The 15,242-nt window shown below is 42.3% G+C and overlaps 1 pseudogene; it reads right to left on the bottom strand.

Annotated features, from left to right (window-relative positions):
- Positions 1-11,004: 11,004 nt before the first annotated feature.
- LOC110564575 (sperm motility kinase X-like) lies at positions 11,005-12,589 on the bottom strand (annotated as a pseudogene).
- Positions 12,590-15,242: the final 2,653 nt, after the last annotated feature.

Below are 15,242 nucleotides of genomic sequence, written 5' to 3'. Positions count from 1 at the left end.
AGGACCCTTTCCTCAAAGCGCCCAGTCTGGATGCCAGGGCCGCAGCCCCAGCCTCCCTCACATCGGTGTGCTGGGATGAGATGTTTGCAGTAACACGCGTGCAAAGAGAGGATGCCACTTATTTTTAACGAACTGTGTGAAAAATTACGCATTCATCTTCTTGGAGTGCAATAATCCCCGTCTGAATTATCTTTTTTGAAACGATTCCGGTAAGGTCAAAATGTGTCCTTTCAGTTAAGATTAGATGTTGACTACCAAATCTTCAAGTGTTTATACAACAGACAGACGTAGAAAAGACCGCTAATAGCAAAACTTTAGGAGTCGTGAAGCGATCACCAGGTAGCGCTTCGATAGTATTGCAATGAGTCGGATACACTCCAGGAGCTGAAGTGAGCAGACCACAGGAAAGCCCTCCTTTCTGGAGCTAAAGAGAGCCATGACTTCAATACATGTAAATTTTAATACAGTGATGGCTTTAAAAAGAGAAACGACCTTGTGGAAGCATTTGACCAGTGAAGCAATGGGATACGGGAGTACGATTGGGAAGAAAAGGCAGAAAGGAATTCAGGCAGCAGTAACCAAGTCCTGTTACATAGAGCACTGGGAATGATCTCTGGGATGCGGGTGTTCGAAGTGTAGCCTCAAAGGTTTCCTTAACTGCACTTGAAGGTTTTACAGAAACAAGCATGCCTTTATCTTTTCAGCACTAGATGGCGATAGAATACCACCTTAATGTTCTAGTTTCCTAATACTTACCCACCCAGTTCTGTAGGGATCCTATGCTATATATAATTCAGGCCACGGTAAAGTTATACTTGATTCCATCATTGAAAACAAACAGTATAAAACATAGTATCACGGTAATTTTAACAACTGCTGTGTGGTCTGGCACCTTCCAGCATGCCTGGATGACTTGCTATTTCCTCTGACCTTGTCATATTCTTTTTTTCCTTGTGATACATTTTTCTTTCACCTCCACCCAAACCATTTTACCATCCAGAATCCCACTTCAAGTATCATTGCTGAAAATTTCTTATTTAATCTCCAGAGTATGTTTCTCTTTGGGAGGCTCTTTGAACATTCCTAAACTATCACCGGCAGCCCGTTACATCAGGTGTGTGAATCCTATGCCCAGTGTGAAAGCACATAGACCAAAATAACCAGGAACAATCTAAAAATAATTTTTAAAAAGAGTTGAATCCACTGAACTTGCTACATAAGGAATTCACCAGAGGACCTGTGAGCCCCTCAAAAGAGGGTAGTTTTGGACAACAGTTCATGAGATTTGGGGCAAACATTGGAGATGGTCTTGGAAGGGATTGGTGAGAATCTGTAAACTAGGAGAGTGTCTGGAAAAGTCGGTGGCTGTATCTCTGAAACACATAAGTCCAAGAAGAGTTACCGGAGATAAACTTCCTGGCCTTATCTTGAAGCCCATGAGTCTGAACGAGCTGGTGTTAGAATAGGCTGAGCTGTGATCATTTGTGTTATGACACGTGAATTCGGAGTTTTCTGTCTGCAAGTCATGGTAAAAATCCATTTGTCCTGCCCTAGCTCTGTTGGCTCCCACCACCCTACCGCCTTGGAACCAATCAGCTTCACAGTCTCACTGTACCAACTGTGTGCACAGCAAGCACAGGGACATGCCGTGCCTGGTTAGGGCAGATTTCTCACCTTCAGCACTGTTAACAATTTGTTGTCAAGGTGAAGTGGGGGTTGTCATATGCATAGGATGTTCAGCACCACCCCTGGCCGTTACCAGTTAGATGCCAGTAGCACCCCACCCAGTTTGGTGACAGAGTTAATCTGGGACCTCAAAAACCTGTTTTGTCTGAAAGTGTCTATGTGCACATGTGCATGTCTAGTGCTCACAGAGGCTAGAAAAAGGGCTTTGGCTATCCTGGAACTGGGCTTACAGGCAGTTGTAAACTGCCAAAACACATTAAATAAATAATAAATAAAAATTGCCAGATCACAGTAGGAGGCTCTGGTTTCAGTACAGGTAGGGCAGAAGATAATATGAGGCTCAAGAACATTGAAGAACCTATGTTCAGTTGACAGAAACAGCCACAAGCGCCAGCTTTAGATGAGAGAGGGACCATATGTTGGCCATTATGTCGGTTAATCATTTTAATAAAATAAAAAACGAAGACAAATAAAAATATAATAGCAGCCAGAGAAAAGTAGATTGCCTTTAAATGACCTCTGATAGCTGGCAGCTGACCCTTTAAGGAAAACAAGAGAAAGCAAGAACTGGGGGGAATAATGGAATCTTTAAAATGCTAAAAGAAAATAACTTCAAAAAAAAAAAAAAAGAAAAGAAAAGAACTTCAGGTCCAAGATATTTGGTCAGGGAGAATGCTTTTCAACAGTGAGAGTAAATAGTTACTCCTGGGTAGACAAATATTGAATACACTTTTTTTCCAACAGATAAGTGCTAAATGAAAGTATAAAGGATTCAGGAAAAAAGGATAGAGGCTTGGATCTGTATAAAAGGAAAAACTACAATTAGATAATAAATATACACAGAAATTCAAATTATGTTGTCTACAGAGAACAATAACTGATATATAAAACAGTAATGCTTACAGGATTAAAATGTAGGAAGAATTAAAATGTGTGGCATATAGGTTGGAAGAGAATTCTGTGTTGCTAAAGTGTTCCTAGTTCTTTATATCAACTGAAAATAATAATTTTTAAATAATATATTTTGCAAAATAAGATTTTTTTTGTTTTGTTTTTCAAGACATGGTTTCCTTGTGTTGCCTTGGCTGTCCTGGACTTGCTCTGTAGACCAGGCTGGCCTTAAACTCATAGCAGTCTGCCTGCCTTTGCCTCCCTGAGTGTAGGGATTACAGGAGTGTGCCATTGTGCCCGGCTGGAAAGAACTTTTATAAAGAAATTAAAGGTAGTGATTAAGATTAGACTTTGAAAAATCAAGAGTATAACCTGTGGCTTAAAGTAACATTTTATAATAAGTAAGCAATTATAGTTTCAAGGTAATAAGGACAGGAAAAGAAACAGTATAATGAAAATAGTCACTATAAAGTAAAAAACTGAAATATTGATTAGGCAGGAGAAACAGAAGACACTAAGTAAGATGGCAGATTTTAATTCAAATAGTTACATTAAGTATGAGTGGACTAAATATATTATTTAAATAACAAAGATTTTGAGAGTGGTTTAAAAATGAAAGTATTGGCTGGAGGTGTAGCTCCAATAGAAGCTGTTGGACTTAATCCCCAGTACCATCAAAAACTAACACAGCAAATAAACAAAAATCTGTGACTACACGTTGCTTAAGAGAGACATATGAAAATGTAAGGATATAAAAAGATTAAAATTGAGGGGATGGAAAACGTCCTTAAAATGCTAACAAAACAAAACGTGACTATACTAATATGACACAAATATACTTTACTGAAAAAAACATGTATTTAAAGGACAAAGAGAAAAATAATAACACACAGAATAAGCAGGGGCATCGTAGTACACACATTTAATCAGAGCACTCAGGAAGCAGACAGGTGGACCAAGAGATCAAGGCCAGCCTGGACTATATATATGGTGAGTCTTGGAGTTACATAGAGAGACCCTGTTTCAAAAATAATAATACTTAAAATTGAAAGACAAAGATACACCCTTAAGATAAAATAGTGATTTTTATCGAGATGTTAATAACAATTTAAAATAACAGCTACTATATAATAAATTATATATATTATATATTTTTATAAATATATATATACCATATATGTGTGTGTGTGTGTGTGTATAACCAGTAAAGGGACATTAGGGTCACGGCCTGGGGCAGCTTCTGCTAACATGACTGAAGTAGTCAGGGCCAAGAGAATTTGACCTGACTTTGGAGAGTCTGCCCAGAGATAAACAACCAATGGCAAGCTCAGAGATGTTTTAGAGGAACCTAATTGGTCACTCAAAACTATATAACATGCTCTCTGGTTTGAAGGAAACAAGTTGGCATCAACTCACCCTTGGATTGCATTCACCTGACTCCTGGTGTCTATGTACTGACTCTGGCGCCTCTCACCCCCAAAGGCTGTCCAATTGGGAGGAAGACCAACGTATATAAATGTATTGAAAGTACCTAGTGTGGATATCTGGGAGCTTGTTTTGAGGCTAGAGCTTCCCTGGCTTTTGGTATGTCTCCTGAGGCTCCCAGTGTGCATCATAAGAATGGCGGATGAGTCCACAGAGGAGGACTTTGCAGCCAGTCCTGAAGATACCTGATAAAATAGGGTCAGATGAAAGGGGAGGAGGTCCTCCCCAATCAGTGGACTTGGAAAGGGCCAGGGAGGAGATGAGGGAGTTAGGGTAGGATTGGGAGGGATGAGGGAGCAGGATACAGCTGGCATACAGAGTTAATAAAATGTAACTAATAATAAAAAAACATTTTTAAATGAAAAAAAAAAAAAAGAATGGCAGGTGAAATGAATTTTGGGGGAGTTCGTGTGTGGTGTCAGTCTGCCTGACCTGTGTACATTGCTCTTCTTATTTGCATACATCTGCTGATTTGAACCTGGACCCTGACTTAAGGAGCAGGTAGGTAGGGCATGTAATCCTTCTCTCATCTGAAAGCAGTGAAGTGTTCAAAGCAGTACATTGGCCTATTACTCAGGTCACACAGTGGCAGAGCCAGGCCTGGATCCTAGCTGCTTGTACTAACTGCACCAGCACCATTAATCCAGAGCTCTTGGAGTTAGCTGCTTCTGACTAGGTCCACAGCTGCCCCTCCTAGAAAGGGGCCTCCACATGGATGATCCCCGCTGAAACTCCTGCATTGATATGCTGTTGTGCATGCCTGGAATGTTCTTCACTCATCTCTTTACCTGATAACCTCATCCTCGAGAGAGCCCAGGAGATACCTAGGCAGCCTTGGCTGTCTTCCCTGTCTCATCTTTCTGCCACCACCACCGTTGAGCCAGAGACCTTCCCTGGCTTCATGGCTGCTCCGCTGTATCATGCCTGCCTGATCCTTACATGTGTTCTTGTTGGCCAATAAGTTACTTATAGACAAGAGGCATTGTACTCTTTGCTTCAGTGTGCCCGGAGCCTGGTTGCATGCTGTGTTTGGCATTTCTACAAACATAGGGGGGCTCAGAAGTGGACAGCGGTTTGTTGGCCCTCCCTGGAAGAAATGTCCCAATGAGCTTGTGGATGATCTGTTTAAGGGTGCCAAAGAGCATGGGGCTGTAGCTGTGGAACAAGTGACCAAGAGCCCTGGAGAGACCAGTAAACCAAGAGTGAGCATAAGGGTTATCATGCCCAAAGGAATTGAGTTCCGCAATAGAGAATGAGGTCTCTTTCCCTCTAACAGTGACGGGGTTTTTTTGTTTTGTTTTATTTTATTTTTTGTTTTTTTCGCACTTGGCTACTTATTTTCCTATGTAGAAGACTAGTATGGTCTGTGTTCTGGATCAGAGCTCAGGAACACAACTATGCAATTTGACAAAGTTAGTACTGTCTTTTCTTTCACTGTAATTTAAGTCATTGCTGGGCTTTGGAGGGTGTGGGAGGCCGGGTGAGTTGTTTGCTGTTTTTTTGGTTGTTTGTTTTGTTTTGTTTTGTTTTGAGACAGAGTTTTTCTGTGTAACCTTCCTGTCCTAGAACTCCCTCTGTAGACCAGGCTTGCCTCCAGCTCACAGAGATCCCCCTGTCTCTTCCTCTTGAGTGCTGGAATTAAAGGTGTGCACCATGATGCCCAGCTTCATTACCAGTTTTTAGGTAAAAATTTCTGATCTTGGGAAAATCAGAAAGTCATTGGTGTTATCCTATACCGAAATTCCTACATAGCCATTATTGCAGAGTTTAGTGATAACTGTTCCCTTTAGCTGGGCTCCAGCTTTCACTTCTTACCCTGACCCTGTGACCAGTGAGTTTGATATTCTGTCGTTAACAAGACTGATCAGAATCTTGCCTTTCTGCCTTATCATAACTGTGTCTTTGTAACTGAGTAACTCCACCACTAAGGGTTTATAAATTTGTTCTTCACAGCCATTTGCAGGAGGGGGCTACCGCCTTGGCGCAGCACCAGAGGAGGAGTCTGCCTACATGGCAGGAGAAAGGAAGCGGCATTCGGACCAAGATGTGAGTGTGCCTCCTTGGAGGCGCTTGTGGATTGTTCATTGTGCCCATTCCCGAAGGGACTGGTCACATGTGTGAACAAGCAGCCTCTGAAAGAGGAACCTGAAGAAATAGTGTCCTTGCTGTGATCTAGACAGGGACTTACATAAAAATGAAACAGTTTTCACTTTGTGGGCAGAGGGCCAGGGCAAAAGGTGGGGAAGAGGATAGACACAGGAGGGTTTTTGAGTGTTCTTTGGATCTCAGGAAAAGGGGCTCTGTGTGTGTGTGTGTGTGTGTGTGTGTGTGTGTGTGTGCACGCTCGCGCTCTCGCGTGCGCACCTGTGTGCATGTATGTATGGTGGGGGTTCTCTGGTAATTTGGTGATAGTTGAAGAACCTCCTTCAGAATGCCAAAGAAGATCTGAAATGTGGATAGATTTATTTGGTTGCTTTTGTGTGGTTTGTTTCATTTTTGTTTGGGTGTTCTTTATTTTCCACATACATCCACACCCACACAGACACACAGACACACACACACACACACACACCCTCCATGTAATAATGCTATATAATTTTGAGTGTTTAAAATTTTTGACATTATGCTACAAAATACTTTGGCATAGCATTGTGTATATTCATTTCTATGATGTATATTTTAAATCAAATAAAATTAGCAGGAAGCCAGTAAAACTCTTACAGACTTTCAGCAGTGGCCACCAGTGCATTACTTGCTTTCAGACCCTTGTCTATAAGTGTGTATAGGGAATCAGTGACAACTTGTACGTATCTTCTTTCTTCTTGATATTTATTTGTAATTTTTAATTATGTGTCGAGGGCATATACACATGAGTACAAAGGCCAGAAGAGGGTGTTAGATCTTTAGGAGCTAGAGTTACAGGCAGCTGTGAGCCACCTGACATGGGTGCTGGGAACCAAACTTGGGTCCTCTGGACAAATACTACATGTTCTTGACCACTGAGTCATCTCCAACTCCAGATATCATTCTTAATAACCAGAAAATAGCTCAGCAGTAGATTTGACACTGGCGCTGACTATGGCACAAGGTACACATGAAACACAGTAGCAGGGATACAGTTAGGGAGCCACAGCTGTGATTGAGCCATCTCCTGTATGGTCACCTCACTAGCTAGGACTCCACAGAACAATGCCTGTTCTTCCTTACCTGAGTCACAGCATGTTCCTAGTTTAGGTTGGTGCTTGCAGACTTGTTTATTGATACCCCTTTTCATGTACCTAGCTGTCTGACTGTTGATGTTTGTATACTGATGTGGTGACATAGTAAAAACCCACTCATTTGCGGATTCAAATTGCATTTCCTAGTTTCCTGTCTTTGTAACTAACTGCTTATCACCTCCTGTTGCCACAGATTCATGTCGTGCTGAAGCTCTGGAAAACTGGATTCAGCCTAGACAGTGGTGAACTTAGAAGCTACCAAGACCCCACCAATGCCCAGTTTCTGGAGTCTATCCGTAGAGGGTAAGCAGAAAAGCACACGTTCATCTCACTTTAGTGAATGAGATGTCAGGTCTGAAAGGAAGAAACAACATTTATTAGAAAAGTAAAGTTACTAAAACAGATTTAGCACAACTGACAAAAAGATTCACAGATCACTCTAGGAAACCTTGTCTGTTTTTTGCCTTTTTCCCTGAGGCAGAGATAAGTAGCCAAATAAATAGGCTGTGCTGTGACTGAGAAGGTGGAGACAGCCAGGTAGCCACATCCTTAGCCAGAACCTATTGACTTCAGCATGACTGGTCTCCCAGTCCTTGGGCTATTGGAGTGTGAGTTGCTGTGCAGCTGTGGGGGTCCCCCTCTTCTTCCCTCCAGTTCCTTTCCTCACGAAAGGCCTTGGGAATGTTGAAAGGAGACAGGGAGAGATGGATACAGAGGAGGGAGAAGGGCTTGAGAAAGGGACTGAGAGGTTCTCACCTTTTGCACTGTTCTAGTTTGCTTTCTGTTGCTGTGATTAAACACATAACCAAAAGCAACTTAAGGGAGAAAGGGTTTGTTTGACCTTAAACCTTCAGATGGGATGCTGCTTATTAGAAAGAATATCACCCCACCCCCAAAAGACTGTCAGTGTTCTGCAGGTCTGGCCCTTGTAGACAGCAGTCTTTCTTGAGCCTTCTTTCTGGGGAAGTGGTGTCTGTGCCGAGGTGACCAAGGGAGTGGCAACACCAGCTGACTCTCCTAGCCTTATGCACACAGTGGTAGAGGTGGTGGATGGGAGGGATGGGCGGGGGAACTTGAGAAGCACCTTGCCCTGATCACTTGCTGCACACAGAGGCATCGCCCTCAGAGAGGCAATGCTGCCTCAGACAAGTGTCCTAACACAACAAGGGGTCATGCTAAAGTTCGAGGTGCTCCCAGATTCAGAACACATTTTTCTTAAAAGAGACCTGAAAACAAAGGGGTTTTAGTAAGATTAACAAGTGGAAAATGGGCCATCACCCTGTAGCCAACCATGCTTCCCCATGGCCTGAGCAAGGGGGCATCATCTATGTGTCCCTCTTCCATCCAGTGTGTTAGGGCTTGAGGGGCATCTCTTGCCCTAGGCAACATGCAGGTGAAGCTGGCTTCAGGCTTTATCCCTTGCTGAGTGTGGTCCGGGGTGTCTATGTAGCAGCCCCAGCAGAGGGGCAGCAAAGACACCACGCATTCCCAGGCTACTGCCTGGGACACAAAGCTGCAGGACCTGCAGCATCGCCATAGGTTGTCAGAAGGAAAATAGCTTGGATCTTGGTGTGAGATACTGTTGAAAATACAGAAACCTGGTTATACTAGACTGTGGGGCTCAAGAGGGGAATGAATCTCTCCCCTTTAATCCCTGAGTTTTCTTAGGAAGGGGGAATGTGGCAGGGGACCATGAGCCACCCAGAGGAAAGGCCTCATTATCAGACCAGAGGATCTTAATTGTTTTTGCATCAACAGGTTCTTATCTGTGGTCATGGTCGGCACCAGCTCCAGCTCTGCATTCAAGTGTCAAGCACTGCAGACTTCACCTTGGTTCCACTCAAAGCGCAGTTGGTGGTCCTCAACTTACTCGAGGCAGGATGCCCTGAGGCAAAGTGTGCACCATGGCATGTGCTGGCTTCCCATGGCTCCTAGGAAGCAGTAGAGCAGATGGTTAATGTTTCAGATGAGGGTGGAGACAAGAAAGAACTAACTGATTTGGAGGGACATCTAGCATTACCGTGTTTGGAATGCAAATCTTCTCCATTTCAAGCAAACTTCCCTGGCACCAACTGGACACAAGGCACATTGGGAGGAGAGGATATGTGTGTGAGTGTGTCTCTCCCTGTCTGTCCAGGTATACAGTCCAGAAGAATGCATCCAAGTGATTCAGGTTGCAAAGCAACAAGCAGTTTCACCAGTAATAGTGCTGGGTTGAGTTGAGAAAGTTTCTGGATGTTGGTGGGAGTAGGAACAAGCTATCTAGTAAGCCAGGATGGTTCTAAGAACTGCGCATAACCAGTGGACTCACCTGCTCCTGTACACTCTGCCTTCCAAATGAGTCCCTGCAATCTCATTCCTTTGTTTCTGGCTCTGGTCTGGTCAGAAATTTTCATTTTGGACACACACCAATAGGTCAAAGTGTGTGTCTGGCTGGTCCTCCTCTTCTTCCACTGCCGCCTTCTCTTCTCCCGTGTCTTTTAATGGTACACAGGTACATCTGGAGACAGGCAGTTGATAATCTCACCATGAATGGAAGGTCCTCTGAGGTGTTTTCCTGATGATCACCAGCACTCCGTGAACCCCTGTTTACAGGATTCTTGAGTTCCACAGTGCTTCACGCAGTTGGTGAAATTGTGGCTCTGCCAGCCATCAGGAACCTTTGTAGAGGAGAGAGTCAGGAAGATTATGAATTCAGACCTGCCTCTCAGAATCCATTTTCAGTCCTTAGGGTCCGAGGTGATCTGAGAAGGGTGTGATTATACCCCTCACATAGACACCCCCCCCACACACAGTTCATCTGCAGATACAGGAATGGTATATGTCCCCAGATTCAGCCGGTGATCTGGACAGAGCTTGGCACTGGCACACAGCTGTCCAAAATGCCAATCTGGACCTCTCCTCTCCTGCATTGTCTGCATCCTCAGCCAACTGCCATCGACCCTCTGGCATCAGCCTCTAGGGAGCACTGTGCCTCCACCAGCACTTGGAATAGACACAAGAATGGGGCCTCTAATAGAAGTAGGCAGGACTTGCATGTGGCTGTGCTTGCACTGGGCTGGCATGGGCTCTCAGGCTGCATCCTCCTGAGCGTTCCCTTGTTCCCTTCACCAACCTTTCTCCAGCCTCCTTGCCCAGCTTCGGGCCACTATCTTCTGCTGTCTATCTAGCTCAAGTTTCTCAAAGAAAGATACTGTGGGGTTTGCTTTCTAGTGTGATAATACATTATCACCAAACCCTAAAATGTGAGTCTTTACAATCTGTTTATCTAAAATGATTTTTTTTTAAGTCCAGGAAACAGCTCAGTGGGTAGAAGCATTTGCTGCCAAGCCTGGGGACCTTAATCTATTCCCCAGGACCCGTATGATAGAAAGACAGAACTACAAGTTCCTCCACAAACACACAGTACATAATTTATTTTTCTTTAAAGAAAAGGACATTAAGCTGGGTGTCGTGACACATGCCTGAAATCCTAGCACTGGTGGAAGCAGAGGCAGGTGGATCTCTGTGAGTTTGAGTCCAGACTGGGCTACAAAGCAAGTCTAGGACAGCCAGGGCTACATAGAGAATCCCTTGTTTTATAAAAACTTAATAAAGTAAAGAAAAGGACATCATAAAAAAGTTAAAAAAAAAAAAAAGGCCTAGATGCAGAAGTGCATTGTAGCTTCTCCACCTACCTGGTACCACAGCTCCTTCCACAGCCCTTTTAGTCCAGAGCCAAGATTTAGTTCTTGACTAGGAACTGTCTCCTTTGGATGGGCATGCAGCAACATAACCTCCCAAGTCCTTTTCTGATGTTCCTGCTGATGCTTTTCCAAACCCCCTTCCTAAAGGGGCTCTGAGTATAATTTGATGCTGGCCATGAGATGTCCCAGGCATGATTCTGGGGAGAATGGGCTGGGCTCTTTTCTTCCTACAATAGGCCCTTCTTTCTGGGTCCTCTTGCTGGAGAATAGTGTTGATATGGGCTCTGGGTTTTTTTTGTTTTTGTTTTTGTTTGTTTGTTTGTTTGTTTTTGTTCTTTTTTTTTTTTTTTTTTTTTTTTTACAATGGAACCCTCTTCTTGGCCTCCTTGCTGGAGAAAAGAGGTTACCTGGCCTTTTTTACTTTTACTTTGGGGTCAGTACCCTGGGCCTCCTTGATGGAGAATTGAGATGCTCTATGTTCTGAGCTCATAATGTTGTTTGAACCAGCTGTAGTCACTTCTTGGGGCTGTCAGCTGAGGTCCTCCTTAGGTGAAGCTTTTGGGAGAGATGAGCTGATACTCTCACCAGTTATGTTGGTGTTCTTACATTGATATTCCTCCTCAGAGGCATGATGGAATAAAATATCCTGTGAGGACACCTTGTTTTTCAAATTGTTAGAGCCAAATTTCAACACATCCAGAGAATACTGCCTGAAGTGGGGTTTCAGTGGTGTGTTCTCTAAATACATTTTGGTACATATTTCTTCTGAGATGTCAGTGCTGTTTGTGTCCCACCTGGTGATGCTCATGAAATGAGCCTCATGGAATCACTGGGGACAGATTTTAGGAGGGTTGTCTCATTGTTCAAGCAGGTCAGGGTGGGTGGCCAACTGTACCTCCTTTTACCTTCTATGTTATTCTCAGGACTCTGAGGTACATTGGGATCAAGGAAGGTGGGAAGGGAATGGACACCATATGTCCTCTTTATAGTCACTTTTGGTGTTATGGTTCACCCAGTGAGGTTCAAGGTTCGATCCGACTGCCTGGGTTTAAGTTTTGTTTTAAAATTGTCCCCCCAGGGTGACTGTTGCCTAAGAATAAGATATGTAGCCATCACCTGGTCAAACTTTTTCTCCTGTAAAGGTTGCTGTATCTCTCATTTCTTGTATCCCATGACTCTCATGATGACCATTACAGTGGGGTCTGGGTGGCTGTCAGTGTTCCCTCTAAAGAAACCCGGAGAACCTTCACTGTCATGGTTTTGCCATGGAAAGTGCAGAATGTCACCAGTTGTTGGCCTTAGTCTAGGGTTTACACTTAACTTAGCAATCACGTCCCAGAGCTCCTTTGACAGCTTGAATCTGACGGAGTACTTTCCAGCCAAGACCCTCTGCTTTAGCCCTTCATATGTACGTCCCTGGAAAGGGAGGCACCCGGTCGACATAAAGTAGAGCACAACCCCCAAGCTCCAGACATCAATTGCAAGGCCATTGTAGCCCCTTCCTTCAAAGAGTTATGGGGCACAATAAGGGAGGGTCCCACAAAAAGGTGCCTGCTTCTGTCCCATGGTAAGCTTGGTGGCCAATCCAAAATCGCTCAGTTTTTTATTCCCTTTGCTGTCCATTACTTTTTGACTAATGTTCACTTAGAAGTGAATACATAACCATGCAAGTCTTTCTAGATCTGGATTACCTCACCCAGGATGGTCTTTTCTGTATCCATTTGGTGAAATTTTCAATTTTGTGGAATACAGGCTTTTGAAATAAAATCTAATGTTTATATTTCCTCAATATCTGTTATGTCCCCCTTTTCATTTCTGATTTTCTCAATTTGAATACTGTCTGTCTGCCTTTTAGCTTGGCTAAAACTTTGTCTATCTTGTTGACTTTCTCCAAGAACCAGCTCTTGGTTTTGTTGGCTCTTTGTATTGTTAATTTATTGATTTTAGCCCTGAGTTCAATTATTTCCTGCCATCTAATTACTCTTGGGTGTGTTTGCTTCTATTTGTTCCAGAGCTTTCAGATGTGCTGTTAAGTTGCTAATATGCGATCTCTCTAATTTCTCTACAAAGGTACTTAGTGCTATGAACTTAGGGACACTGCTTTCATTGTGTCCCTAAGTTTGGGTATGTTGTGCCTTCATTTTCATTGAATTTTAGACAGTCTTTAATTTCTGTATTTGTTCCTTGACCCAGTGGTCATTGAGTAGAGAGTTGTTCCATTTCCATGAGTTTGTGGGCTTTCTATTGTTGAATTCCAGCTTTAATCTTTGGTGGTCTGATAAGATACATGGGGTTATTTAAATTTTCTTGTATCTGAGACTTGCTTTGTTCCCATGTATATGGTCAGTTTTGTAAAAGGTTCCATGAAGTTCGGAGAAGAAGGTATATTATTTTGTCTTTGGGTGAAATGTTCTGTAGATACCTGCTATGTCCATTTGATTCATGTCTATTAGTTTTATTATATCTCTGTTTAGCTTCTGTCTGGATGACCTGTCTATTGGTGAGAGTGGGGTGTTGAAGTCTCACAATATTAATGTGTGAGATTCCATGTGTAATTTAAACTTTAGTAATATGTCTTTTACAAATGTAGGTAACCTTGAGTTTAGGCTATAGATGTTCAGAATTAAGATATCATGTTGGTATATTTTTCCTTTGATGCATTTGAAGTGTTTTACCCTATTTCTTGATTAATTTTGATTCTAAGTCTATTTTATTAGATACTAGAATGGCTACTTCAGCTTTCTTCTTGGGTCCATTTGATTGGAAAATCTTATTTCCAGCTCTTTACTCTGAGGTAATGTCTGTCTTTGTTGCTGAGGTGTGTTTCTTGTATCCTGAAGAATGATGGGTCTTGTTTTCACATCCATTCTGTTAGCCTGTGTCTTTTTATTGGGGAATTGAGTCCTTTGATGTTGAGAGATATTAAAGACCAGAGGTTATTAATTCCTATAATTTTGATGATGGTGGTAGTATATGTGTATGTGTGAGAGAGAAAGAGAGTGTGTGTGAATTTCTGGTTTGCTGCTACAGAGTTATTTATCTCCTGGTGTTTTCTTGGATATAGTTAACCTTGGTTTCCAGGGTTGGTTTTTTGTTTTGTTTTGTTTTGTTTTTTTCCTAGCATCATCTTTTCTAGTATCTTTATTGTAGGGTTGGATTTGTACACAGATATTGTTCAAATTCAGTTTTGTCATAAAATATATTGTTTTCTCCATCTATGTTGATTGAAAGTTTTGCTAGGCATAGTAGTCTAGGCCTACATATGTGGTCTCTTAGAGTCTGCAAGACATCTGTCAAGGCCCTCCTGGCTGTTAGAGTCCCTGTTGAGAAGTTAGGTGTAATTCTGATAGGTCTGCCTGTATATGTTACTTAGCCTTTTCCCTTAATATTCTTTCTTTGGTCTGTACATTTAGTGTTTTGTATTACTGTGTGGCAATTTGATTTTCTTTTTTTGTTCAATCTATTTGGTGTTCTGCAAGCTTCTTGTATGTTTATAGTATCTCTTTTTTTAGGTTGTGGAAATTTTCTTCTTTTATTTTTTTTAATTATTTATTTTTTGTATGTGAGTGCTCTATCTGCATGTGTGCCTGCATGCCAGAAGAGGGCATCAGATTCCAGCACAGACAGTTGTGAGCCACCATGTGGTTGCTGAGAATTGAACTCAGGACCTCTGGAGTAGCAGACAGTGCTCTTATCTGCTGAGCCATCTCTCCAGCCCCTCCTTCTTTGATTTTAAAATATTTTTTAGGCATTGGAGTTGGGAGTCTTCTCCTTTTTCTATTCCCATTTTTCTTAGGTTTGGTGTTTTCATAGGGTCCCATAGTCCCTGGATGTTTTGTGTCAGGAGCTTTTTAGATTTAACATTTCCTTTGACTGATGCATTTATTTCTTCAATTTTCTCTTCGATACCTGGGATCTCTTTTCTATTTTTTGTATTCATTGGGTAAGCTTGTGTCGGTAGTTCCTGTTATCTTCCCCAGGTTTTGCATCTCCTGGATTGTCTCAAATTTTGTTTTCTTTATTGCTTATATTTCCATTTTCAGGTCTTGAACACTTTTATTCATTTCCTTCACCTGTTTGATTGTATTTTCCTGTATGTCTTTAAGGAATTTATTTAATTACCATTTAAAGACCCCTATCATCTTTGTAAGATTGGGTTTAAGGTCATCATATCTCTGCTTTCGCTTTACAGTAACAGTTGAATAACATGACTATGGGGTCTAAAACAATTAGTTCCTTACAGAAAAAAAAAAAAAGAGTTCTCCCATAACCTGAG

The sequence above is a fragment of the Meriones unguiculatus genome, chromosome 4, assembly GCF_030254825.1.
Source record: "Meriones unguiculatus strain TT.TT164.6M chromosome 4, Bangor_MerUng_6.1, whole genome shotgun sequence".
In the NCBI taxonomy this organism is placed as follows: Eukaryota; Metazoa; Chordata; class Mammalia; order Rodentia; family Muridae; genus Meriones; species Meriones unguiculatus.
The sequence above is the reverse complement of the archived record's forward strand: the minus strand, read 5'-3'. Positions and strand labels throughout refer to the sequence as shown.